The following is a 26,488-nucleotide window of genomic DNA, read 5'->3' as shown; positions in this document are numbered from 1 at the left end:
CACACACACACACACACACACATATATTTTAAATCAACATTTTAGTGGCTTCTGATTTAATCTTCCAGAACTTCCTTCCAGGTCCTTCAAATGAGTATTGTAGGCACTTACTGGCAGTGTGACCTCTGACACGTCCCCTCCTCCCTTAGGGCTCAGGCTTCTGAGACATCTACAGGGACTGGGGGCTAGGCTGGGTCTCAAGGGGCCCACATTCGAGGATTCCAGAACCATGGCCCAGTCATTGCTCAGGCGTCTGAGCCCTTTTGTTTAGGAAATTCCCAGGAAGTCTCCGGCTGCTGTACCACTGGTCGGATCCCCTCACATGTCCTAGAGCATTCTAGAGAAGCTTTGCCCTTTCCCTGCACCAAATAGGATGAATGCAATTGATTAGTAGTACTAGCGGTACCCTGACAAATTAGCGTCTTCCTGTGCAGGTTTGGTTTCCAAGGCACATCGCCGTCCACTGCCTCACTGAGCTCTACAAGCACCCTTGGGGGTGGGGCGCACAGGGTGTATTATGTCTATTTTACAGGTGAGGAACTTCAGGATCAGAAAGGTGAAGTGACACGTCGCATGGGTAGTAAGTCATAAAACGAGGTCTCTCATCCCTGAGCCTGAACACCCATTCCAGACACGCTTCTGCTCATCTGGCCAGGGTGAGCTACTTATGGTGATGCCAAAGGGAGCTGTGGGCCAGGCCCAGAGGGGAGGCCAAGAGGTGATAGCTGGAAAGAGAGGAAGCGCGGCTTCTGGGCAGGTGGGGACGCAGACAAGCTGGTGTAGCAGAGTCAGGCAGAGCTGGGGAGATCTCTCCCAGGGAAGCACTGTCCCCTCATCCCCTTTGCAATTGTCCTCCTAGACTTCTGTAAGACATTTGACATTACCTTTCATGATTACTGGGTGGATAAGACAGAGGACTGTGTCCAAATCCCAGTTAAACAAAGCAGATTTGTAATGGGTTGAACAACTCCAACTGCTGGTAATGGATCAGAAACACACGGAAGGAGGTGTCTAGTGGCCTGCCACCAGGCACCATCCTCAGCCGTGTCCTGCCACACCACCTCCTGGGAGTGTGGACTGCAATGCGGGAGTAGAGCGCTGGCTGTCATTTGCAGATGGCATTTAGCTGGGAGAAGCTGAGGCTGTTTTGTATGACAGGTGTGGATCCCAATGCTTGAGTGATGGGCTGACTCAACCAAGAATAAATGCCGAGTTCTATTCAGGGAAATCTCCCAAGCCTATACCTGCATAGGAAGGCAGCTATGAGTATATGAGTTTATAGCAACATTTTTGGAGGGAAAAAAGGAGGCATTCAAGTTTTAATTTGTAGTTCAAAATGAATGACTTGTGAAACTATCAGAAAAAGTTATTAGTAGTATGGATTCTGCTAATAGAGGTAGATATTCCATCAGAGGGAAGTGATGACGTTAGTTTATTTTGCATATTCATAGAAGTGGGATTGCTGAGTTAAAGATTATGAATGTGTTTATAATTCTCTGCCTGTGTTACCAGATTGATTTCCAGCTGGTGTGTCCCCGACCCGGTTACATGCCCACCAGCAATATGCAAAGACTGTCCTTCTCACTGCACTCACACCAGCATTAAGTATTATCCTTTTAAAACATAAGTAAAAATGTGTCACATTGCAATTTGCATTTGTTTATTACCAGTAAAGATAAATTTCATTTTTAGTTTAGTGGCCATTGGTGGTTATTTTATGAATTATTGGTTCGTGTCATTTCCCGATTTTCTTTTGGGGTTTTCACCTTTTTCTTAAATGATTCAAATGAGCTTTGTACATTACAGAAATTAACTCTTCTCTGTCACATTTGTTGTAAATATTTCAGAGGAAAATATTTTCTGCAGTTTCTCTTTTTCTCTCTGGATCCAGGTTCCTGAATGCCTCAGTCTCAACTTGCATGAAATGTCCCGTGAAATTCCTGGAGAGCCTTCCAGGCCATATGCTCACAGCTCTGGTGCTCACATGTCAGAAACGATGGAGCTCATTCTGCCTGCCTTTGCCACCATATGCGCACACCCCTAATCTGATGGGCAGATCGGCAGCTGGGAGGGGGGAGGATGTGCCCATGGCTGGCAGAGGGCTGCCTGGCAAATCTTGACATCTTGGAAGGGAGAAGGTGGGCAATGGAGATTCCTTTCTAAAACTGCGTCCCTTTATTCTGAAAGAAAGGATTTGGGGTTTTCTGGAGATTAGGGCATTTAAACACACCTCTACATCAAGCTAAGATTGTTTGTTTCCCACACTGTGGAGCAAGATGAAAGTGCCCCTTGCTAGAACTATGGTGACCTGCGGTAGAGAGCTCTGGTTCAAGTGCCAGTCTGTCACTGACCTCCCTTCCTGTGTCACTGTGGACAGGCCATCTCACCTGCCTTTCTTCCATTTCTTTACTTGGCTACTGTCCCCGGATGCCAATGTGGTGGGCTGTGTCACTGTGCTTCCAATACTGCTCTTCCAGGGGAGGTTTGATGACGTTGTCAACCCCCCTACTGCTCAGATGCCGGAAAGGGCAGGCTCAGTGTATCCCTGCAGGACAGCCAGCTTTTTGAGCAGATTTTCCTGGTCTGCTGGTCAGGGAAATGGTAATGTTGGTCATCTTGACAATTCTAAAGTCCGTGGTGACCAGGCAGGAATGGCCTCGCCCTAGTCTCCCACACATCTCTACCCAGCTCTCTAGATCAGGGTCAGCAAGCAACAGCCAGTGAGCCAAATGTGGCCACCATGGGTTCTGTAAATAAAATTGCATTGGCACACAGCCGTGCTTATTCATTTCTGTGCTGTCTGTGGCTGCCTTCATGCTGTAACAGTAGAGTTGAGCAGCAGTAGCAGAGAATGTAATGGCCTGCAAAACCTAAAATCTTTCCTCTCTGGCCCTTTATAAAAAAATTGTACCAACCCCTGCTCTAGGTTGATGCTTACAAAGTCTGGTGCAGGGAAAGGTGTCCACTGGTCCAGAGCAAAGCAGGAGAATCAAGGACCAGAAGGTGAGCTTCCAAAAAAGCTCAATTTATTCAATATAGAGACTGCCCTTTATACCACGATTATATCCTTCCTTTTTTTTTTTTTCTGTTGAAATGCCTTGACTTTTACAAAATAATGGTGATGGTAAACTGTAGGTATTTTTCCAAATGTTTTTACTTGACCAAATAAAAAGTTGGCCATTCTGTGTGGGTTCCTAGAATGGTTTGAAAATTTTTTCCACCTGTGAAATGCTCAAATCAAGAACAGCTAACTCTCCTACCTTGGTTGACCCTTTGGAAGGGTCATCAGCCCACCTCTTTCCTTTACACTGCTCATAACCATATTTTCTTGCCAGCAGCATCCTCATTCATTCATTCATTTGTACATTCATTCATTTATTTTCTTACTAAGACGTTTATTAAAGACTTTGTGTTAGACCAGAGGATCTCAAACTTTTGGATCTCAGAATCCATTTTCATTCCTAAAAATTACCAAGGAACCCAAAGAGCTTTTGCTTATGTAGGTTATATCTATTGATATGGAAAATGAATACTGAGAAGTGTTAATAATACTTATCTAAGAATACATTTAACAATAGCAATAAAAAAAAACTATCGCATGTTAACATAAATATTTTTTCTTAAGAGCAACTATTTTCCAAAACATAAAAAAAAATTAGTGAGAAGAATGGCATTGATGGGCTTCCCTGGCGGCACAGTGGTTAAGAATCCACCTGCCAATGCAGGGGATGCAGGTTCGAGCCCTGGTCCGGGAAGATCCCACACGCCACGGAGCAACTAAGCCCGTGCGCCACAACTACTGAGCCCGCACTCTAGAGCCCACGAGCCACAACTACTGCAGCCCACGCACCTAGAGTCTGTGCTCTGCAACAAAGAGAAGCCACCACAATGAGAAGCCCGTGCACCGCAATGAAGAGTAGAGCCCGCTCACCGCAACTAGAGAAAGCTCATGCGCAGCAACGAAGACCCAACGCAGCCAAAAATAAATAAATATTTTTTTTTTTTTTAAAAAAAAGAATGGCATTGATGCCTTTGTAAATCTCTTTGATATTTGGCTTAATAGAAGACAGCTGGATTCTTATACTGGCTTACCTTGGAGATATTGTGGGTTTGGTTCCAGACCACTGCAATAAAGCAAATTTTGCAATAGAGCGAGTAACACATATTTTTTGGTTTCCCAGTGCATATAAAGGTTAATATTTACATTATACTGTAGTCTATTAAGTGTGCAATAGCACTATGTCTAAAAAACCAATTTGCGTACCTTAATTAAAAAATACTTTATTGCCCAAAAATGCTAACCATCATTTGACAATGCAGGGTTGCCGCAAACCTTCAATTTATAAAAAATGCAGTATCTGCCAAATGCAATAAGACAAAGTATCCTTGTATCTGCTTCTGCATCAGTCTGTTGTGATATGTTGCTTTGGTTGAAGTACGGGGAGAAAATCGTGCCTCAGTCAGGGTTGTAGTTGGAAAAGAGAAGAGCCTTTTCAGATAATTGTGGGTAGTCTTCTTTGATCCTACACCAAAACTCAACAAGTGGAAGTTTCTTAAAGTTTAGTTGTGATGTGGAATCTGAAACCATATTAGTGAACTTTTGGTACCTGGCTACATTAAAATTCATTGATCTGTCTTGGGCTTTCAATAGATCTTTTACCTACATGTGATTTTGGAGTATGATGTATTGGTAAGCCGTTAAGTATTTGGAAACGCTTGAGCTCACAGTGGTGGAGATGCGTTGTCCAAATTCCTAAGTTTCATTCAACAGCTTGGATTTTAGATTTGGCGACCACATGGTCAGTTGTTTTCCTTGAAGTGACAGGCTTGCTTCATTCATTTTTGAGGAAATGTCTGCCAGATACCCCCATCTGAATAACCTTTGTTTGTCTGTCAGTAGTGCTTTCAAGTAAGAATGATGTTCCATGAAGAAAAAGCGGCTATTTCTGCTTGACACACATACCATCACACAAGTGCTTTTCCTTGACGTGGGCACTGTACTTCAGTATGTAACAGATGTGCTTTTTAAAGACTTCCCATTTTGTCACACAAAGTGTTAAAAATATGTATGTTCAAGGGTTGAGCTTTAATTATATTAATAATTTGTACTGTTTCATCAAGGACATTCATAAGCACAATTTCTTTTTTAATTGTGAGTGCATCAGAATAACATGACTACTGGTCCAGTTTGGCGCCGCTGCCTTGGTTCGTGAAGGCACCAGAAATTTCACCCACCATTACTTTTGTAGCATCAGTGCAAACTGTAACACCATCATAGCAAACAGCAAATCATGGCTTAGTAACATTATGAAAAGCATTTGACTTTGTGGGCATCCTGAAAGGGTCCTGGAGACCCCCAGTGGCCCACAGACTACATTTTGAGAACCACTGTATTAGATGCAGCGGGGGATTCATAGATAAGTCAGATCCAGTTCTTGACATCAAATTATTCATCGTCTATTGGTGGAGCTTGAAATGCTGGCAACTGAAATCCAAGTCCGAACGGGACAAATACTAAAAGATGTTAATTTTTTTATTGTGGGAGAACGTGCATAACATAAAATTGACCGTTTTAACCATTTAAATTGTACAGTTTAGTGGCATAAGTATATTCCCGGTGTTGTGCAACCATCACCACCATCCATCCACAGAAATTTTTCATTTTCCTAAGCTGAAACTCTGTCTCCATTAAACAATAACTCCTTATTTCTTCCACCCCCAGGCCCTGGTAACCACCATTCTACTTTCTGTCTCTCTGAATTTGATGATTCTAAGTACCTCATATAAGTAGAATCATATAATAAATGGCCTTTTGTAACTGACTTATTTCACTTAGCACTGTTTTCAAGGGTCACCCATGTTGTAGCGTGAGTCAGAATTTCCTTCCTTTTTAGGGCTGAATAATAGTCCAGTGTATGGCTATACCGCCTTTTGTTTGTTTATCCATTCATCCATCCACAGACACCTAGCTTGCTTCCACCTTTTGGCTGTTGTGAATTAAGATTTTTTTTCAGCTCTTTCCCAGACTTCATTTAAAAAAAAATTTTTTTTGAAGCATAGTTGATTTACAATGTGTCTTAGTTTCAGCTGTACAGCAAAGTGATTCAGTTATATATACATATATATATTCTTTTTTGATTATTTTCTATTAGAGTATTACAAGATATTGAGTATAGTTCCCTGTGCTATACAGTAGGTCCTTATTGTTTATCTGTTTTATATATAGTAGTGTGTACCTGCTAACCCCAAACTCCTCATTTACTCCTCCCCTCCCCTTTCCCCTTTGGTAACCATAGATTTGCTTTCTATGTCTGTGAGTCTATTTCTGATTTGTAAGTAAGTTCAATTGTATCATTTTATAAGATTCCACATATAAGAGATATCATATTATATGAATTAAGATGTTAATTTCTGCAAAGCCTGGCCTTGCTCTCTTGGCATTTCCTGATCATCTTTCTTTCCTTGGTAATAAGACACCGGGTTCCTCCAGGTAGGGCCTTCTTCTAGTACAGCCTACCCCACTCAGTCCACGTGGCCCACATTGGTCAAGAACACCAGCGTGATCTTTCTAAAACATGCTGCTTAGGCCTCCCCCATCCCATTCCCACCCCCACCCACACTGTCTTTTCCTCCTTCAGTTTGCATCCTCTCTACCCCAGACGAGATGTTCAGCAACAGCTGCTCTCATTCATTTCATCTCGACAAGTCTTTATTGATGACGCATTATTTGCTCATCAAACAGATCTGCCTTTTCAAACACTTACAGTCCTGGGCTTGGCTGCACGTTTGCCTGTTAAATCTGTATTTGCACACGTTGGAGTTGTCAGCTCCGCTCAATAGAGACAAAAAGCTCTGTGCGTTGGATGTAGGTGTCTGGGGGAGGGTTTCTGAAGCACAGGGATTTCGTTAGACTAGCGGTGTGCCACCTTACCTACCCAAGCCTCTCTAAACCATATTTATAAATCATTTAGATATTTTATTACTAGATTTACCGTTTCACCTGGCATTTGCTGCAGCAGCCAATAATACATCAAGTGCTAAATGAGAAATGGGTGAATTGGAGCTTCAGTGAGGAGAGACCTATGTTATGTGAAACACACAGGAAAAGAAATCCCATTGCCTTCTGTCCTCCTTGTATTTCTCACCAAGGTTCCAGGAAAGAAGCTTACAACTGGCGCTCACCTTTTGTTTTTGAGACGGCCCTAACTCCATGTCACCTGTCACTTTCTGCTCTATGTGCTTGAACTTCTGGTTGGAAAAGCCACTCCTATTTTCACAATAGAAAACAAGCTTTTGAGACTCCCTGATCATGGTGAAAATGAAGTGTCTGCCTCATGTTTCACTGTTTATAAAGCCCTTCCAAGTACTTTATTTCACGTCATTTTCCAATAGACCTGACGTTCATGATGGGCTCTATGTGAAGTGCTCAGTACGGTGCCTGGCATCCAGGAGAGATTCTCTGAGTGGAGTGGATGGTAATCAAGGAGGTGTTATCCTCATCCTTGTTTACAGATGGGAGGCTCAGAGAGGTTAAGCCAATTAACTAAGGCCACACAGCCTATAAAGAGTTGCTTCCTACGATCTCAACTCATCTCTGGGGGGACCACTGTGGAGTTCTTTTCTCTGTAAACAATTGATACATAATCATGCCTTCCCCCAGACCTGCCCAGATACCAAAATAATCTGATGAACTGCTTTTCTGCTCCTGTTTTAAGAGGAACTTAATACCAATAAGGGGCCAAGGGAGGAAGAGGGAGAGGATTGGAAAGCAAAAATGAATCGAGCATTTTCTAGGTGTCATATAATACGTAGTTAATGCTTAGAACTAACTACCGGGGGATATTATCTCACTGTTCTGTAAACAAAGAAAATAGACTCAGAAAGTTTAGAAAACTTGCTCAGTATCTCACAGCTGATGAGAGAAGGAGCTGGGATTCCAAGCCAGATGTGTTTAGAATTCATGTCTGTCTTAGCATGAAACTAACCATGGGCTTGGGCTACTGCAAAGCAGGGTCAGGAAAGGGCTGGCTCCTTAAGGACCATCTGGTCTGATGGCCTCAGCCTGGACTTCATGGCTGTGGAGGACTCCGGGAACCTTCATACATTTTATGAAATGATGTGTCTATGGGAGTGTGGCCAAGGGTCTGTTCTTGGGGGTGGGTTCAGATTAACAAAGAGAAACCGCAATAAGCTTGTGACTCACCGATCTATTCCAGCTCCAGTTCGTAAGTGGGGAAATGGATACCAAGGCAGGCAAAAAGGGTTCCCAAGCTTCATGTGAGTGGTGGAGCTGGAAGCCTTCTCCAGTCTCCGGACTCCCAGTTTACCCTAAATCTTGTCCCCCACATTAGCCTGAACTGTCCGTCCAGTGCTGGTAAAGCACGGAGCTCAACGATCAGCATATTAAGTGTTACCTGTTTGGATCTGGACCGGCCAGGCTGTCCTTGGCAGACCTGTGCTCTAGTGGTCTCAGAAAGCATGGAGGTGAGCAGACCTTGCCTGAGAAGGGAGGAACAAAATGTCAGTTGACGTTTTATCAAAGCTCAAAGAGGTTTCAATTTGAAGTGTGAGAAAGGGTCGGAGCTTGGTTTTGTTTGAAAGGGCAGCTTCTGAGCCTCCATATCTCCAAGGTTTATAATTTCACCTTGTTTTGCCTCCCACCCCGGCCATGCTAGTCATTATAGCAAAAAGAGCACTTGATGGAAGAAAGACAGGTCTGTCCCTGCAAGAACAATTTCTCTGTTGTCTGTAGAATGCCACCCAATATGATAAGTGAAATGTCGATACTTCAGACTCCACTGGTCAGGATATTTGTTCACTTTCTTCAGTTATCATCAAATTCAGCCAGCTGGCCAAGGAGCAGGTTTTAACTTCTTTGACAAGTAAAGACCCACTGTGAGGTGGTAACGTATCTTCCAACGTCATCTTTTGTGCAGCTCTTTGGATTTCTTCAAGCTTGTGCTGGTGCTGGGCTGTGGACCTGGGAGGAGGACAGCGCAAGGGGCTCAGGGCCAGATAAATCCCAGACCCTCTGAGTTCTGATTCAATGCCTCATCAAACTGGTTCTCAACCACTAAATCAGTTTACAGCAGTGGTTTTACCTCCCAGGGACAATATTGCTGTATTTGGAGACACGTGTCACAACCAGGGGGCTGCAATTGGCATCTGGTGGCTAGAGGCCAGGGATGCTGATAAACATCCTACAGTGCCCAGGACAGTGCCCATAACAGAGAGCGATCCAGCCTAAAATATCAGTAGTGCTGAGGCTGAGAGACCCAGGGTAGAGGCTTAGGCTGCGTTAGGAGACCGAGGTGACCCACCATTCACTGGATCTCTGCCACATTGGCTCCCAACAAGATGCCTACAGCAAAGAAGTACCCAGTCCCAAATGTCCATCGTGTCGAGGTTGAGAAAACCCGATTAGAGTGCTGGGGTTCCAAGCAACAGAAACCGCCCCAGCCAACCTAAATATAAAAGGGAACTTACTGGAAGGGGAGGGGTTAGTAGACAGAATAGAGGGAAATGGTGATGTACCAGATCTTGCAAAGAGTAGGGATGAGGCCGCTCCAGTGTGGAGCCAGAAGGGACTTTAGGCCAGTCTCCTCCAAGTGCCACTGAAGGCTCACCAGTTCTTGCCCTTTCATCACTAGCAAGGGGATGTAGATGCCTGGGAGAGAGAGTCTGATTGGCTGCCCTGGGGCTGGGCCCACGCTGGCCAGAGGTCAGGTGCTTCCAGACCCGCATGTGAGGGGCAGGGGGCCAGCCTCAGAGAGGAAAACAGAGGCGCTCTGAGCAGAAGGGGGCTGTGCACTGGGTGGGCAGAGCCAACATGTGTCCTCCCACAATCATTACGTGCTGTTAACGGCAGATTCAGAAATGCCTTGCACTCTGTCTCACAGGGCTCCACGTGGAAGAGCCAGGCTGGCGGACATTGTCACCGACCACTTGAGGAATAGAAGCAAAGACCTCGAAATCTGCAAAACGCAGCGAAATTGATCTCGAAAAGAATATCCCGGTATCTGGTAAGGTGGACTTCCGTTTCCTATTTTTCAACAACACCGTGCTTTTCGTTTCATGTATTGATCTGACCGATGTTTACTGGGTTCCTAGTGTGTCCAGGCGTTAGGCCAGGGTCCCGAGTATAATCAGGTGTGGACCTCACCTGGGAAGAGCTTACAGTCTAACGATGGTGAGAGAGAGGAAGAAGCAGGCAGCCGGGGGGGGTGCAGAAATGGGACAGAGATAAAAGATATCAAAGGGGGTGTAAGGGGAAAGAGAAGTTGGTCATGGAATATCGGAATTCCACTTGGATTGTGTTGCTTCTTCTGTGGACCTGCTCCCCCATCAGCAAAGGAGGAGGACGGGTCAGGAACACACAGGAAGGAAGTGTTGCCACTTGCCAAAGGTGCGTTGGTGTCCCCAGAGCAGCGTTCTGGGGCGGATGCTGTGCCGCTGTTCACCATGTGTGTTTGTTAGCGCGGGAATGTTGCTTCCCCAGGGACCCTTGTCAAGCCCGCACGAGGCCACTGCGGTGTTGGCATGGAAGGCCCTGCATCTGTTCCTTTTACTTGTTCTGTTAAAGAGAAAGGCCCACTGAGGGTGTGCCGGGGGATCCAAAGCGCTGGTCATAGGGCAATTACTTATTACGAGCCTTGAATACATTCCTGATTGTATAAGGTTTCATTGTGTTTTTACGCGGAGGGCAGACTTGGGGAGTCAATTTGGCAGCCGAGACAGGGAGGAGAAAAGAGCTTTCAGGGATCATTCTGGATGTTAAAAGTTCACTTCGAGGCAGAGGTTCAGGGATATAGTGCAATTCTGGGGACTCTTCCAGAAACCTCTCGAATCCGCGTTAGTGCTTAACCCTCTGTGGGAAGTCATAAAGAAAGATATTTCCCCCTTTCTCCTAACAATAATGTGACTTCCCCTCTAAGTAGCTCAACTGCTGGGCTCTAGGGTACCTGAGGGTAAAGGAGAATCAGCTTCCCAAATGCGGAGCTGTTCCTCCAGCATCAAGGCCAAGGCCGTCTGCAGCCCGTGGGTCCTGGGATGAGCTGGAGGAAGGGGGCCAAGGGCTGGCTGGGGGAGACGATGCCGCTCGGGGCGAAGTCTCACGTTCTCCATCTGTGACAAGCAGGGGTCTGACCAGACTAGCACTGAGAGCCTTGGTCCTCCCAGCTTGGAAACACTGTGATTCCTTGATCTCATGGACCAAACTGCCATGACCTTCCTAAAACATTGCTGAGGGTGACAGAATGGTTCATTCTTGGGTTGTGTTTAAGTAACATCAGGGACTCAACTCAGAGAAGAGCCTCTCGTTCCCGATGCACAAGCTCACGTGTGTGCCACAAACTTGAATTCCATCCAGGTCTGCCCCGGTCATGAAGCCTCTAATCACCACCACTAGCTCCTCCTCCGTTACCCTATTTATTGAGTGCAAACGGCGTGGCAGGCAATAGGTGAAGTACCTTAAAGACATGTTCTCAGTTAATCCCCACAAAAATCTTATTATCACCTGCACGTTATGGAGGAAAGTTCTAGGCCTCAGAGAGGTTTTGCAACTCATCTAGGGTCATACCCGTAATAAGCAAGTAATAGAGAGAAACCTCAGATTCAGGTTAGAGCAATGCAAATGCCATCTCTTAACATGCCCCTACGCGGGTTCACCTTCGCTACCATTTCTCAGGACACTCCGCACACTGGGTACTGCTGGTGGCCATGTCGTCCTTTGGGCCGGCTACTTGGCCCAGTGGAAAGAACATGGGCATCTCAGAATCTTCCTCTAGCTCGGGGGTTACTTTAGCTCTGGGATTGTTTAGCTCTGGGATTACCTTATTGTGGCCTTGGGAAAATTATGCTCTACTTCAGTTTTCTGTACTGAAAAATAGAAAAATACTTACCTTGCAGGATTTCTATGATGCTCGATGACCTATTACATGTGGAAGTTCTTGATAAACAAGAGTTAAAATATTGTTATTTTTACTATGTCCTATCTCCAGTGCCTCTAAGCAGGGTCACAAGCTCCTCGGGGTCAGGCTCTGTGTGTATACCTCATTATTCTCATAAAGTTTCTAGCCAGGGCTAAAAATATAACTGGCTCTCAGAAGGAAGTGATTGACCTAATACAAAAATCTTGTTCATGAATGTGCTTGCTCTATAGTATTTCCAAATTGCCCTCCACAGGGCCTGAGCCATTCTGCATCCCAACAGCGGGAGTGGGTAAACACAACCATTTCTGCAACTTTCACCAATACAGTGTGTTAGCCAACATTTGGATTTTTGCCAATCTGAGAGCTAAAAATTAGTATCTCAACATAATTTAAATTTGCACTTATGAATTAGGCTAAGCATAGTCTTCTATGTTTAACAGCCATTTGTATATCTTTCTATGTAAATGGTTATAGATGGTATTGAGCTGGTGGTCTTTTTCTTCATTGATATGTAGGGTATATATTTGGGAGATCAAGGCAATATAATTTGCAAAACTTTTTTCCCCAGTGTGTCATGTGTTTTAAACTTTGCTTATGATGCAATTCATTTTAAAAACAAAAGCAAAGAGGAGCTAGGTCATAAGGCCTGTAGACATTTAGAAGAGTCCACGTGAGCTGGAAATGTACTTCCCTCCCTGTGGATCCCCAGGAGTGTACGTTTGTGTGCCAAGGGAAATACAGAGATGCAGGATCAACAAGGTGGAAACTTAAATATATATATATATATATACATGTGTATACTAAGTAACCTACACCATTACTTGATAGTAAAACAAATGTGGATATGAAATGGCATAGACATCACCATTTGTATGAATTTTTAAAGTAAAGCATTGGAAAGTCAAAGAAATGTCACACCTGCGTTTGGCTGCTTTGGGGTCTGCCTCCAGATACCCCATGGGGGTCTCTTTAATGGGAAAGCTTGAGAAGCACTGCTCTCATGGAAGCTGGCAAACCCGTTCTTGTCTCAGGTCTGCCACTGGTTAACTGTGTGACCTGGCTGCATTCCACTGGCTGCCATAAACTTCAGATCCGCCAGAATATGAGCTCTCGTTGGGCAAGGTTACTATTTACTGATGAATTGTCAGTGCCTAGGACAAATACCTGGGACGTAGTAGGGGCTCCTAAACGGGTATTGAATATAATAGAACAACATGCTCAAAATTCACCCTATTCATCACTCTCCCCAAAGATACAGCTGTCAGTTCTGTTCACGTCTAAGTTACCGGCCTACTGCATGTGCGATTCTGGGATATAAAGATGCCCGAAGGAGCCCCCCTCCCCTCCCCCCGTCGAGCAGGGCCAGAAACGTGTGCTCTGATGGGATGATCCTGAAGGATCGTTCTGGCTCCGTGCCCCTCCTCACGTGGTTCTTGCCTGGGTCTTGTAGAACATCAAGGTCAAGAATAAACACTTAGTCACGGGTCTCTAGAGGTCACCTTATGCACTCCTCTGCCACCTCAAAACACTACCCCCATTTTGGGGGGGACCCTTGGGTGGTCCAGGCCCCATGAGACTGTCAGCACAGGTGGTCCTTCCATGTCATGGTGGTCCCAGGCCCATCTCACACGGCCTGTTCTAAAGAAACATGATCTGGGCTGTTTATGGGGTGTGGGCTCTGATATGTGGGTGGCAGACTGCTGGGCCACGGGCAGGCAGTAAAGTCTTATACATAGGCCTGTTTTCCGGCTACAGCTGCCACATCAAAAGAGCAAACTCCCTACACACTTTGCCTTAATTAAAAAAGTTATAGTAACCCTCAAGATGGAGGCAGGTCAGACACCCCTGGAGACAAAAGTTCTCTCTGTGGCCACAGACCAGGCCTTTCCTTCCACCCCAGGCACCATTAAAAGTGGGGCGATTCTGTAGGCTGTAGGCGTCACAGGCTGGGGTAAAATAGGAACGGAAATGCGGTCTCTCTTCATACTCATAATTTGCTTCAGAGGGATCTAGGGCCAAACATTTGAAAAAGGGCCCTGGCTTCTTGGACAGATTTCTGTTTTTCACACGTTCCCATATTCTTTGGGGTCTTTCCCAGCTGTGCTTTCAAATGCCTCAAGCCCACGGGGGCACATGTTAGAGAACCATGGGGTGTAGCTCTATCCCCCATCTATAGCCAAGGTGGTAGTTAATAGCTTTGTTCTCTGATGGGAAAACTGAGTCCTGGCAATGGGAAGGGGGGTTGTCTGCAGGACCCAGGCCGGCACCAGAGCCTGAGGACAGCACCTTGTCTAAGATCCCAGCCAGATCAGCCCACAGTTATCAGTCACAGAGACGGCAGTGCTCCCTGGAGCGGCCATCTGCTCCCCGACATTTCCTGGACCCCTTGTAAGTGGCAAGGTCATGTGACTTGCCAAGGAAAAGTCCACTGGAGGGAAAGGTGCCCCTTGCTGGCTGCAGCAGGGAAAGGCCCGTGCAGGACTCCCCAGGCTCTCCCCCATGGCCACGACTGGGAACAGTGGCCCACAGAGTGAAAACTCCCTGCGTGTGGGTCTTGCATAGGTCCCCCCACCTCTGCACCACACACACACATCATAGACTCACAGTGCGGGATAGAAATACATTTTTGCTGTGTTAAGCCCCAAAGATTTTTTTTCTGCAGCATAATACAGCCTAACCTAACCTAAACAGTACACTACATTCGCCCAGTGAGCCCACGATATTTACGGATTCATTTATTCTTTAGCGCCCCCAAGACCACCATGGAGAAAAGTTACGTGAAAACAGATTTCAGCTCAAACATAAGAAAATACTTTTTCCCCACATAGGTACTCAGTTCTGACTATCAGAGGGCAAGTCCCCACTCCCCTGCTATGCCAAGTATCAGTTTATTTCCTCTCAGCACCAAAGGGAGCTAGACTCTTTTTTTAAATAGTTGAATATTTTAAAAATTATTATTTTAAATTGTGATAAAATACACATAATTTAAAATTTACCAACTTAAGCATTTTTAAATGTTGCGTAACCATTACCACCATCCACCTCCAGAACTCCTTTTATCTTGCGAAACTGAAAGTCTAAGATAATACTTTTTAACGGAGACATCTGAAGATGAACTGGGCTGTTTCAGGACGTGGTGCGAAGTCTGCTTTTGCACAGATTTGTAGCTGAGGCTGGATGGTTTTTGGCAGGAGGATGGTGGAGCAGAAACCAACGGAGTGGAGTGGAGATCCACCTCCTGTATTCAGGGACCCCTCTCTCCGCATTGCACTTTCGTGTAAATTACAAAGAAGCTCTCTCTGGGGGTGAACCATCCACAAGTTCTCTGGGTGGATGAAATTTTTTAAAAGAACCCTGTATGAATGACCAGCAGGTTTAAAAAGCGAGGCAGGCTGTCAGCTCCACGTGCCCCCCGGCTGGGCACCTTTGGGCAGGGTAGAAACCATGCAACTGTGTGTAGCATCCCCATGTGCTGAGCCTTCTCGCAGACCTTTCCACGTGCCATCTCTTACTTACTGCAGTAATCCAGTGGGCTGGTTATTATCCCTACTTGACAAAATGAGGAAACCAAGGCTCAGAAAATTTCAGTAAATTGCCTTAAAGTCACAGCTAGTAAACAGCAGAGTTGTGGTTCAAATCCAGTCTGTCCACTTCCAAGTCCAGTGCTCTTTCTACTGCCTCCAGCTGTCCCCACTTGACCCAGGAGTCTATGATGGAGGTCATACCATGAACAGAGCCAGGACTCAAGCCAACAGTACTGGGTTACTGGGGTGAGGCATCCTGCTTTCACAATCCCAACAAGAAAAGTGAAATTTTCACATGTGTGATAAAAAGGGACTATTTACAATGCTCTGAGTCTTACCTGAATGGAAATATTTAAGGTAGTGTCACAACAAAATGGATTATTTCATCTACAAAGACATTCATAGGGGTTGAAGGGTGCTGTGAAATACTTGCCTCTATAACCAACCAACATTCTCCCATTTCAGTCCCCAGCTCTGTCTGAGGACCTGGGCTCCGAATACCAAGCACAACGTACTCAGTTTTCTCAAATACCACTAGTTAGAGAAAAAAGCAAAAGAAAGACAGAACGATTTCCTTTCTCATCTCCTGTGCAGGTGATTGGATTGCAGGGCTAGACGGAGGGAGAGTGATTTTGTTTCTCGGATAATGGAATTAAATGGGTGCCTCTCGATTTATTCCTAAAAACACAGAGAAGTGGCGTTTATGTTCCTGAAACATGAAATCAGTAGAAACACAACTGGGGGAAGAAAGGGAAATTAGAAAGAAAATCACCAATCATTTGATTATATGACAACTAGTGAACGTTCACGTAATTCATTGTCCTCTGCAAATCTGTAGGAAGGATGACTGCTTTTTTTAAAAAAAAATTGCTGGCTTCAGCATATTTTTGTGAGAATGGGCAGCTGGAAAGGAAAGTGTTCTGGAACAGACGATGGCCCACACATCAGAGTTCCCCAAGCACTTTCATCTGTGTTACCTTTGTCATGTGTTCTGGCTGGTGCCAGGCTCTCGGGCTCCCTCTCTCCCTCCCCACTCCTGCTTCATGTACTTGGGACACCACACCGCGCTTGTCTCGTACCCTAGCTCTGCCCTGCACGCACGCAGCCAGATGCATACGTGCGAATCCACCTTCCTGTTCCTCCTCCTTCTCCTTTCAGGCTGCCTTCAGCTCTGGTGCCGCCACCTCCTGACACACTCCCTGAGGGCTCCTGCCTTGGCTGGCTGTCCGTCTTCCCTGTTCTCTGGTGTCCTCTGGACCTCTAGTCAATGCCCCCACTGTCTCCTTGCAGAAGGTCTGGTGACAGACCTTCTCCTGTCAAGGCTGAGAGGCCCTTGGAGCACAGGGAAGTGTCCCCCTGGCCCAGGCAGATGCCGGACCTCGCACAGAGCAGGGCGCAGAGTCTGCACCCAAGAAATACTGGGTGAACAGATCCCAAGAGGGTGGTGTCATTGTCCCTAAGCACACAGACAAAGAAATGGAGGGTGACGGAGGCCAGGCGAGGTGTCCTGTGTCCCCAGTGAGTTAGAGATGGTGCCTGGGCCAAAGCCCAAGGTGGGCGACTCCTGGCATTCCACTTGCTGTGGTCCTGCGTTTGAGGCCACAGCTCTTGCAGCTCCGACTTCCTCTCTGAGAAGCAGAGTTGTCTTGCGGTGAAGAAGCCACGTGGCGTGGCGGCTCCACGGCGTGTTCTCTGCATCTAGGGCAAGTATGGGGGAGGCGGCACAAGGATCCACCTCTGATCGACGTCACACGAGCGGATTAACCCGGGCCAGGTTGCGACCCCAAATTGAAGGAGTGAAGTTGTGTCAGCTGCTTTAATTTATGTGTGCATTTACGGTCTCAATTATACGGGCACTTGCTGTCTCCATTTAAAAGATAAGGTTGAAAGGGGAGACGAAATTATGAGAAGAGATAAAATAAAAGCAAATCGAAGATACTATTCAAAAAGGAACTGGATGAAATAGCAAGGGCTGTCTGTGGTGGTAAAAGGAACACATGAGAGTGAAAGACATCCCTCTAATTATAGCTGCCGTAGGCTGCAAGCGAATATTCAAGTCAGCAGACGAGCAACCTTCCTTCCCTCCTGGGCGTTTTTACCTAAGGCCGTTCAGTTAATGCGTTTCTCCCGAATGCCTACTATGTGCGTGTCCCTGAGGATATAAATGCTCTTGCAGACCCAGAAAAATGACAATAACGTATGATTAAAAAAAAAAAAAACAGGACAATCTTCAATGCGTGGTAGGAGCCCCGAAGAGGGAGTGATTATCTACCTAGAGGAACTGGGGGTGGAGCAAAAGAGACACCTGAGTAAGCCTGATGGGTGAGGGTGACAGGTGGAGAGACGGAGGAGTCTCCAGCAGAAGCAGCCACAGAAAGTCTGGGAGGAGGGTCTGGAAACGCGGTGAGGGTGTTTAGTCCTGGTTATTGAACGCTTAGTAAATACTAGGCCCTGGGCTAATTGCACTACCCCTGTTAACTGATCTGTTCATCACAGCATTTTGAGGTAGGTACCATTATTACCTCCACGTCAGGGGTGGAAATACTATCACTGAGGTTATGTAACTTGACCAAGATCATAGGTTGGTGTGGACTCAGACCCAGGTGTCTTCGCTCTCTGGAGAGAGAATGTTAGGCTCGCTCTTGAAATTGCAGTCACAGTGTCAGCCGAGGCTGCAGTCATTTAAAAGCTGGACTGGGCTCACTCAGGTGGCTTTTGTTGGCAGGCTCTGTTCCTCCTGATGTCGGCTCTCTACAGGACTGCTTGTGATGTGGCTGCTTCCCCCAGAACAAGTGATCCAAGACAGAGAGAGACGCCAAGTGTCTTTTATAGCCTACTTTGGAAGTGACATGCCTTCACTTCCATTGCATGCAACTGGTCACATAGACCAACGCTGGTACAGTGTGGAGGGGACGACACACAGGTGTGAATACATGAAACGGGGATCAGAGAGGCTATCTCAGAGGCTGCCTACCCCGCATGACCTCCTAAATTATTGGGAATTTTTGTTCCAGCAAGAAATGGGTAAGGGGGATGGGAATCTGATGTGTACGTTCCTTTAGTGGGAACTTCAGGGCAGAATTTATTATAAATGCACGTAGAGAAGCCCAGTTTGACCCCCACTAAGAGGATGAGCTAGTCATCCCTTCCAAAAGGCACGCACTGCAGAATGGCCCTTTCCTCTCTCCCAGTGCTCCCTGGCTCCGCACCCGTATGTTGAAAGGTCTCTGCACACAGTAGGTACTCTCTGCCATGCTGGTGGAGTTGCACTGGCTGCAGCTGCAGCTCTGGGGACCCTGAGCTGTGCCGTTGTGTTCAGAACTCCTTCGCCCCCATGTGCCCACTTCCTCAGGCCGGCTCATATTCCATCCCCTCTGAAATCGTCACCCACACTTCCCAATCGGACTTCTCGCAGACCTGCAGCAATCCAGGCAGGCTCTGAAAGGCTTGGCTTCTCTTTCTGAGGATCTTATCAGCACACGAAAATAAACAGAGCTCGAGGGGTCCTTGATGTCTTAGGATTGCATTTTAATGACTGCTTCTTTCCGAGAAAACGAGCTGGCCCCATTTCCTGGTCAACATCCACACTCATATGAGCATAGCTGGACCTGGGGTCTTGGGACCCAGAGCATTCCAAAGTGTGACTGACCAGTTTGCAATTAGCACTTCATTAGAGGGACACCCTTTGTCCACAGAACCAAGACTGGCTCCCAGGGACCAGCATCTCCCATCAACTCCCAGAGTGGTCTTTCTAGAACCTGCCTCTGAGCACACCACTCCTTGTTCAAAACTCTCCTTACACCTCCCTGCCTGGGGTATCCAGCTCCTCAGCGTGGCTCACAAGGACCGTCACAGTCAGCCTCTGCCTGCTCCCCTGCCTCCGCTACCCGCCGCCCCTCCCGTCTCCTCCAGCCCTGCTCCCTTCAATTTCTACCGCAGTCAGATCCAACTGTTTGCCGTCGGGTGAATGATCGATGCCGTCTTTCACTTCATCTCTGCCTTGAATGCCCTTCCCGTCCTGAATAACATCCATGCCCGCTTCAGAATTAATCTTCACCCTCCCATCATCTGGGAAGCCTTCCATTAACCACCCCCAAGTTGAATTACATTCTCCTTTCTGTCCTCCCGTGGGAGCAAGGTGGTGGTGCTGTGTCTTGACTCTCGGCGGCTTCCTGGATATTCTAGGCAGTGTCCCCACCTTTGATGAGACCCTCTCACCCCCTCAGCCATTCAGGAGAGCTGGCTTGTGAAACAAGTCATGTGGAATGTCACCATGGGAGGGAGGAGAGGCCTGCCCAGCATGGCCCTCAGCAGCTCAGGCAAGCGCAGTGTGCCCTCATGTCCTGCATCCCTGTGGTCCCTAGGGCTCTGGGAGCACATGGCGATAGCTTCCGAAATCCTTGCTAAAAAGCAGAGGTGGTCCAGCCAGCATAGCCATGGTGCCTTGATATCTGAGAAGACCCTGCCCTTGTGTCAGGGCAGGACTCCTGGGTTTAGCTGACACTTGGCTTCATTCGTTAAGGCTCTTTGCTGCCCACACTTCACAGCCTACGTTCGTGCCTCTGGACAGCTTGATGAGAGAGTGCAAGGAACAGCAAGGACTTTGAGTAGATGTGGCATCAAATCCCAACATTACAACAAGCCCTGTGGTCTTCAGCCAGTGACATAAACTCACAGGGCATCAGTGTCCTAACTGGCCAAGCAGAGGCAACATTCCCCATGGGCTGGCATGATAACATAAATGAGAGACTTAATGCAGCCTTAATTCTGCCCCGCCTCCCTTTCTTCCTCGATTCAAAATGTACCAAATGCCAACTGTATGCTGGGCTCCATGAGGGAGAAAACAGGAAGAAAACAGAGCCTGCTCTCGAAAGCTCCCAGTCTAGTATAAGAAGTGACACTTGGACATGCAAACTTACGATACAAAGTGGTAAATGACCAGTCCTGCAGAGGGGCGCCACTGGGACTTTGGGAGAGTTTTCTGAGGGCGAGCTCCTGGAAAGCTTCTAGTCTGGGGGATTTGAAGCTGGAAGGCATGGTGTGGACTTGGAGTAGCATGAATCCTGCAGAGTGCCAGGGTCCCACCCCCTCTCTGTGGACCAGAACCCTGCTCGCGGGAGATAAACATACAGCTGCTAGGGCTGCAAGGCGGGGCTGGGGTTGCAGGAACAGCCAGCCGCTCCTGGGCACCACCGCGTTCTCCAGGCCCTTTCTGCCAGGATCTGAGGAGGCCTGTTTACATGGGTCCCCCCTGCGGTCTGTGCTGCTTAATATGCCTTTTGAAAATGATGCTCAGTGGGACATGTGCACATTTGTAATTACAAAGTCAGGGCTGGTTTTTCACAATCTGCCTGCTAATTTCTCAAGCGCAGGAAGGGAAATAGCAGAAAGTCCAAAATAGTCGAGTGGGTTCCCTGATAGCACTCTGTAGTGCTTCCTGTTTACAAAGCACTTTTATTCCTCCCTATGAGGAAGGCAGACCAGATACTCTTAGGCCAGAGGGGAAACCGAGACCCACAGAGGAGAAATGACTTGTCCAAGGTTGCATGGCAGGTAGGAAGGGTAGGCAGGGCTGCACCCCAGTTCCTCTGATGGCACATCTGGTGCCCTTTCCTATCAACCTGGGGCACAGAAAGAAGGAGGGATGAGGCAAGAAATTCCCAGAACCAAGGCTGCTTCCCCTACGAGGTGGGCATCCTGCCACGAGAAATGGCTCATCAGGAGCCACTGGGTGAAAACCCACATTCAGGGAAAGCCTTCCCAGTAACTGAGATCCAGCCTGAGGCTTCCAGGAGCAAGCCTCACACGGAATGAGGGCGGGCTAAGATTTCAGCCAACGCTTTGAAACCGAGCCTGCGGTTGAAGTCAGGTCAACACATTCACAGGCGTTTTGGGCCCTATCGACGTCTGGGGTGGGAAACCCACCCGAAAGCTGTTGAAATGCAGGGGCCAGCACTGGTTTTGCAGAACAGTGGCTCTTTGAGTGGAAGGTGTTCGAGAATTAAGTTTCCCCAGTGTTCCCAGGGCTCAGACTTAAAGCCAAGGGGGGTTGGGGCCTCCAGCGCCTGATGGAGCCACTGATAGGTCCCTGCTGGCTAAAAGTGATGACATTGGCAAGAAACTGATCTTTCTGGGGAGCAGAAACTCAAGAGCACTCAAGTGCAGAACACAAGGCAAGTTGTGTTACCTGCCACAAAGCTTCAACTTTCATGCCTAGGGGAGGGGGTGAGAGGGACCATTGGTATTGGGTATCAGGGGTCCCAGACCAGACTCCGGAGGAGGAAACTGCTGGAGTGGGACCTCTTATCTTGTCTCGTACTGTCCTTCTCCACATAGAATTAGGACATGCTCAGGCTAGGGGTGGAGACTGGGTAACCCAGTTGCTCCCTGTTTCATGGACAGGAAAATCGAGACGCTGCAGCATCAGGAGACTTACCTCTGGGCATCAGAGAGTGTCACACATGAGGCTTGCAACCAGTCTCCAGATTCTCAGCCCACTCCTCATGCGGACTGAGAAAAGAGACACAAATCAAAGGTCCAGGCTCTTTGTCACCATGTCGCAGGCCAAGCCACAGCCCACCTACCTCTGGCCTCCTTCACACTCCTCGTGATCCTGCTGAGTGCCGTTCCTTCCTGTAAGCTGATGCTCACACACACGTCTGGCCGAAGCAGGTTTCAGCCACTGGGCGATATTTGTTGAAAAGCGAAGTCAGTTTGTGTGAAGCAGCCCCTGCTTGGCCTGGCTCTCTTAACACCAGTCAGTCATACATTCTCCTGTTAGTCAATGCTTGGTTGAATGGTGAAGACCAAGGATATCCAAATGGAGTGTCACATGTGCTCAGCCCGAGATAACCCTGGGGGACAGCTGCTGACTGGGCTCTAGCATCTGCATCTAAAAGTCAAGTCCAACAAGGCTGGCTATAGATTAAAAAAGTGGCCATCCTGAAGTATGGTGGTCCATGGGTAGATTCTCGAGTTGGCTTAGGGTGGGTATAAAGCTTCTGAAATTGCAGGGAACACCTTACCCATGTTTATGCATGGGCTTTTATCTAGGAACAAGTCCCTATCTTTCATCAAATTTTCAACTCTGAATAATTGGAAGTTTAAGAAGCCATAATGTAGCTATCTAAAGGCATCATCCTAGCTCTGTCTTTATCCTCCTCAGGTGTCTCACAGTGTCCTGGTTCCGTATAACACAGTCTGAGCTGGAGTGTCTCTCCTGACTTCAAAAACTGAAGTGTTGAAAGCCTTGGTCATGGCTGGGTGACCTTGGCTGCTGAAAGTTCTTTGTCATTTTTTTCTAGTAACTGTGTTCTTTCTGTAGGACAGTCACTCTCCTTTGTGCTGGGGATGAGGGGCTGCAGTGGAAATATGAAGGCAGAGGGCTGAAGAAAGGAGGTTTAAACCGTCTGTGGTATTGACACAAAGAAGCCTTTCTTCTTAAGTGCAACCTGAAAAATAATCCCCCATTGGGGAGTGCCATGACACTTCCTGTGTAACATATTCAAACATCCCCCGGCAACTGTGGCCTGTGGGAACCCAATAGGGCCTGAGCCAAAGATGGGCATAGAGGTGGTGAGAGTAGCAATATCTGCCTTCTCTTCAAACTTCTTTCAATTAAGAAAGGACTTAGAATTTAAAAGTAAAATAAGAATTATGATGGAGCCATTGAAGACCAGCTCTAAGAAGAACTTTAGTCTTCTCAGCTGTGAAAATGCAACTTGGATGAGAATGGTCTCAGTGGCCTAGAAAGGACAGGACTTACCCACAGAGGTAGTGCCCAAGCCCTTTGACCCCCTGTCTGAGAATTGAGCCTTGAGAATTGTATCTCCTCATATTCTTGCTGGGATGGTCAGCACTTGGGAATGGTATCCTGGCATCAGTCATGTAAATGAAATAGGAAAACTTCCCATTTTCTTGGGTACCTGTTGTCATTACTTCACCAGTTGGAGAGAACAGTACCCAATGCAGTTCCTTTGAGTGAATGTCCTCCCCAGCGAGCAGGATAAAGGTGTTTTCCTAAAGTACCTGGTTGCAAAAAACCTTAGAGTCACAGAGAATCAACACCTGGGAGTACCTGGAAGACCACCTAGTCAAGTCCTGTCACTTTGTTGCAGGTGTTTCTGAGGCCCAGAGAAGAAAAGAGACTCAAACAGATGAGCTGTGCCCATCAGATTCTCTCGTTCAGAAAGGAAACAAGGAGTAGAGAGGAAAGTTTCCAGCTATGACGGGCACTGGGTTTTGAAGGTCACACAGCCTTGAGAACTTGGGTGGCAGATTTTGTTTGTTTGTTTGCTTTTGTTGGGATGAATAAACTGATGAGTACGTAAGTCTTTAGAGAGCTGGGAGTAGGACAGGTGAGCAGAGATGCCTTTCGTGCCCTGGCTTCCCTGCAGTCCCTTAAACCCTGCTTTAGTGGAATGAACTGAGTTGATTTGTTGAAACATGGAAAAGCCCTGACCAGAACAAGGGGACTCAGGTGTGCACAGGAGCTGGACTGTAGGACCTATGAGAACCCTTTAACCAGAGGTAGTCTGATTTCAGGGGTCTTGGGGTTCAGGGCCTATTGGAGCTAGTGAGCCATGAGCACAGGTAACTCACGCCAGTTTCACTGAAAATGCAGGTGGTCTCTGGGAAAGGGTCTCTGGGCAGCTTGATGCTCATAATATGGTCCTGGGACCAGCAGCATCAGTATCTGGGGGTCGTTGGAGGTGTAGAGCGTCAGCCACAACCAGACCTCCTGAATCAGAATTTGCATTTTCACAAGTTCCCCAGCAATTCCTATGTACATTAGGTTTGAGAAGCAGTGATTTAAGAAATAGCCTTTAAAAAAAAAAAAATAAAGCAAGAACACGACGGAGAAAAGGCTGTGAGCAGAAACATGAGGATCTGGTGGTAATCTCATCTCCAGGACAAACTCGCCGTGCAGCCTTGAGAAAACCACAGCCATGCTCAGAATGGCTGTTCTCTCATCTGAAAATGAGAGGGTTGGACTGGATGATCTTTATGCTCTAGCCTCGCAGGCATCTCTGATATGAGGTAGGAGGGGGGAGCCCCACTCAGCTGAAGATCAGAGAGCTTCTTGCTGTGTAAAACACTCCCTAATCAGCCTATGTCAAGTCCCCCGCCCCCCGACTAACCACAGTGACAAGTCCCAGGAGTGTACCTTGTCAGGCTGTGAATAAAGTTCAGGCAGCTTGGTTAATTACCCTGACATCAACTAGAGTTAGCTACCCAGCAGCTCGGAAACTCATCTTAATGATTAGAGGAATGCACACGCCACAGCTTCAGTCACAGCCACCACCTTTGCAGGCTACAGCTTTGTTTCAGGGTCTCAGATTCAGGCAGAGGATCCCCAAGGGCATCAGGGGTCCAGGTGGGTGTCAGGAGGTTCCCCCTTGCCCATTCCACATGAGGGTAAGGTCATTCTTCAAATGTGTCATTAGTGAAGCTTTGTAACAATCATAACAAAGAACCCGTTTCTTTCTCTCCTACCTCTACACGTAACCTGCTCCAAGTTCTCCACTGCTGTCAGAAAAGGCCATGCGGGATGTACTCCTCCTTATTCTCTAGCCACAAGTCCATTAATTTCTACCTCAAACCCTCTGCCCTGACCTCAGAGGGCTACACTCTGTTCCCTGTGTGAGCCATGATATTTCTTCTATTTGCACACATTGCTTCTGCCCAGAACACTCTTCTCTGCTCTTGACCATAGTCCTTATTCAGTCTTCAAATTTAGTGTCTCTGTCATTTCCCCCAGAAAGATATTGTGTCTATATCATGTCCCCCATGTCCAGGCTGGATGTCTACATTTCTATAGAGTCCTGTGCTACATCAATTGTACTAGACATCACACTGTATTTTGAGAGTTTCTCTACAAAACAGTGAGCTCTGGGTTGTCAGAGACCATGCCTGACTTACTTAAGATCTAAGCTCCGTGAGGACAGGGATTGTTTTCTCTGTCATTGACAGCTGTATTCAGAGTGCCATGTACATTGCCTGGCACATAGAAGATGCTCAATAAGTGTCCTTTAAATGAATGAATGAATGAAGAAATGAATTCCCCATGCTTAACACAGTGTCTGGTGCATGATGAACAGTCAATTTTGTTTCAAGTGAATGAAAGGACAAAGGGAGATTTTTCTGTTTTGGCATAAAGTCTGGACAGTGAAAACTCATTAGGATGGATTGCTTGACAGGCTGAAGCACAAAGGTGTCCACAGCTCAGTTGCCTCTAAAGAGGTCTGTGCTGACACTGGACAGGGAGGTAAGACTTGTTTTGTGACTGTGGGACTGAGGGTGAGAGGTCCAGAGAGGGTACTTCCGTAAGAGGTTTACTTTGAATGAATGACCTTGGGGAAGTGTGAGGCTCTGCTCCCTCAGCCCAGAGCACACACATCCCCTCTCTCCTGCAGGCTGTCTGAAGGCCTAGAGGGCCTGTCCCAGGCCCAACCTTTCATGTGGACCGAGAGGTAGAGGCAAAGAAGGGATTTCTCTAGGCAGGCCCTTTAGATAGGAGAAAACATTCTCAAATCTTAGAGCCAGTGAATGACATTACTGATGTTGGAAGCCACATCTTTACGGGCCTTAAGTGCACGGCTCTTTTTTTTTTAAATGTATTTTTAAAAATTTTTATTTCATTTTTGGCTGCGTTGGGTGTTTGTTGCTGCGCGCGGGCTTTCTCTAGTTGTGGCGAGCGGGGCTACTCTTTGTTGTGGCACGTGGGCTTCTCATTGTGGTGGCTTCTCTTGTTGCAGAGCACGGGCTCTAGGCATGCAGGCTTCAGTAGTTGTGGCACATGGGCTCATTAGTTGTGGCTCATGGGCTCTAGAGCGCAGGCTCAGTAGTGGTGGCGCACGGGCTTAGTTGCTCCACGGCATGTGGTATCTTCCCGGACCAAGGATCAAATCCGTGTCCCCTGCACTGGCAGGCGGATTCTGAACCACTGCGCCACCAGGGAAGTCCCCCAGGGCTCTTTCTAAGCATTATGTTTTAATAAAGATTTGGGACTTTCATTTTTCTATAAAGCAAAGC

At 47.1% G+C, this 26,488-nt stretch overlaps 1 long non-coding RNA gene across 2 annotated transcripts in view; it reads left to right on the top strand.

The window, feature by feature from the left end:
* The window catches only part of LOC113632548 (uncharacterized), a 373,770-nt gene extending 347,656 nt beyond the window's left edge, over positions 1-26,114 (top strand). Inside the window, exons 4-5 of one of the 2 annotated variants that reach the window (XR_003437861.1) lie at positions 9,900-10,022; positions 18,180-26,114. This is a non-coding gene — a long non-coding RNA (uncharacterized LOC113632548). Of the gene's footprint in view, positions 1-9,899; positions 12,243-18,179 lie in introns of those variants that run through there. The other variant, XR_003437860.1, reaches the window with a different exon arrangement.
* The last annotated feature ends 374 nt before the right edge of the window (positions 26,115-26,488 follow it).

The sequence above is a fragment of the Aethalodelphis obliquidens genome, unplaced genomic scaffold, assembly GCF_003676395.1.
Source record: "Aethalodelphis obliquidens isolate GAN/ISIS:26980383/991018 unplaced genomic scaffold, ASM367639v1 scaffold37, whole genome shotgun sequence".
Lineage (NCBI taxonomy): Eukaryota > Metazoa > Chordata > Mammalia > Artiodactyla > Delphinidae > Aethalodelphis > Aethalodelphis obliquidens.
The sequence above is the reverse complement of the archived record's forward strand: the minus strand, read 5'-3'. Positions and strand labels throughout refer to the sequence as shown.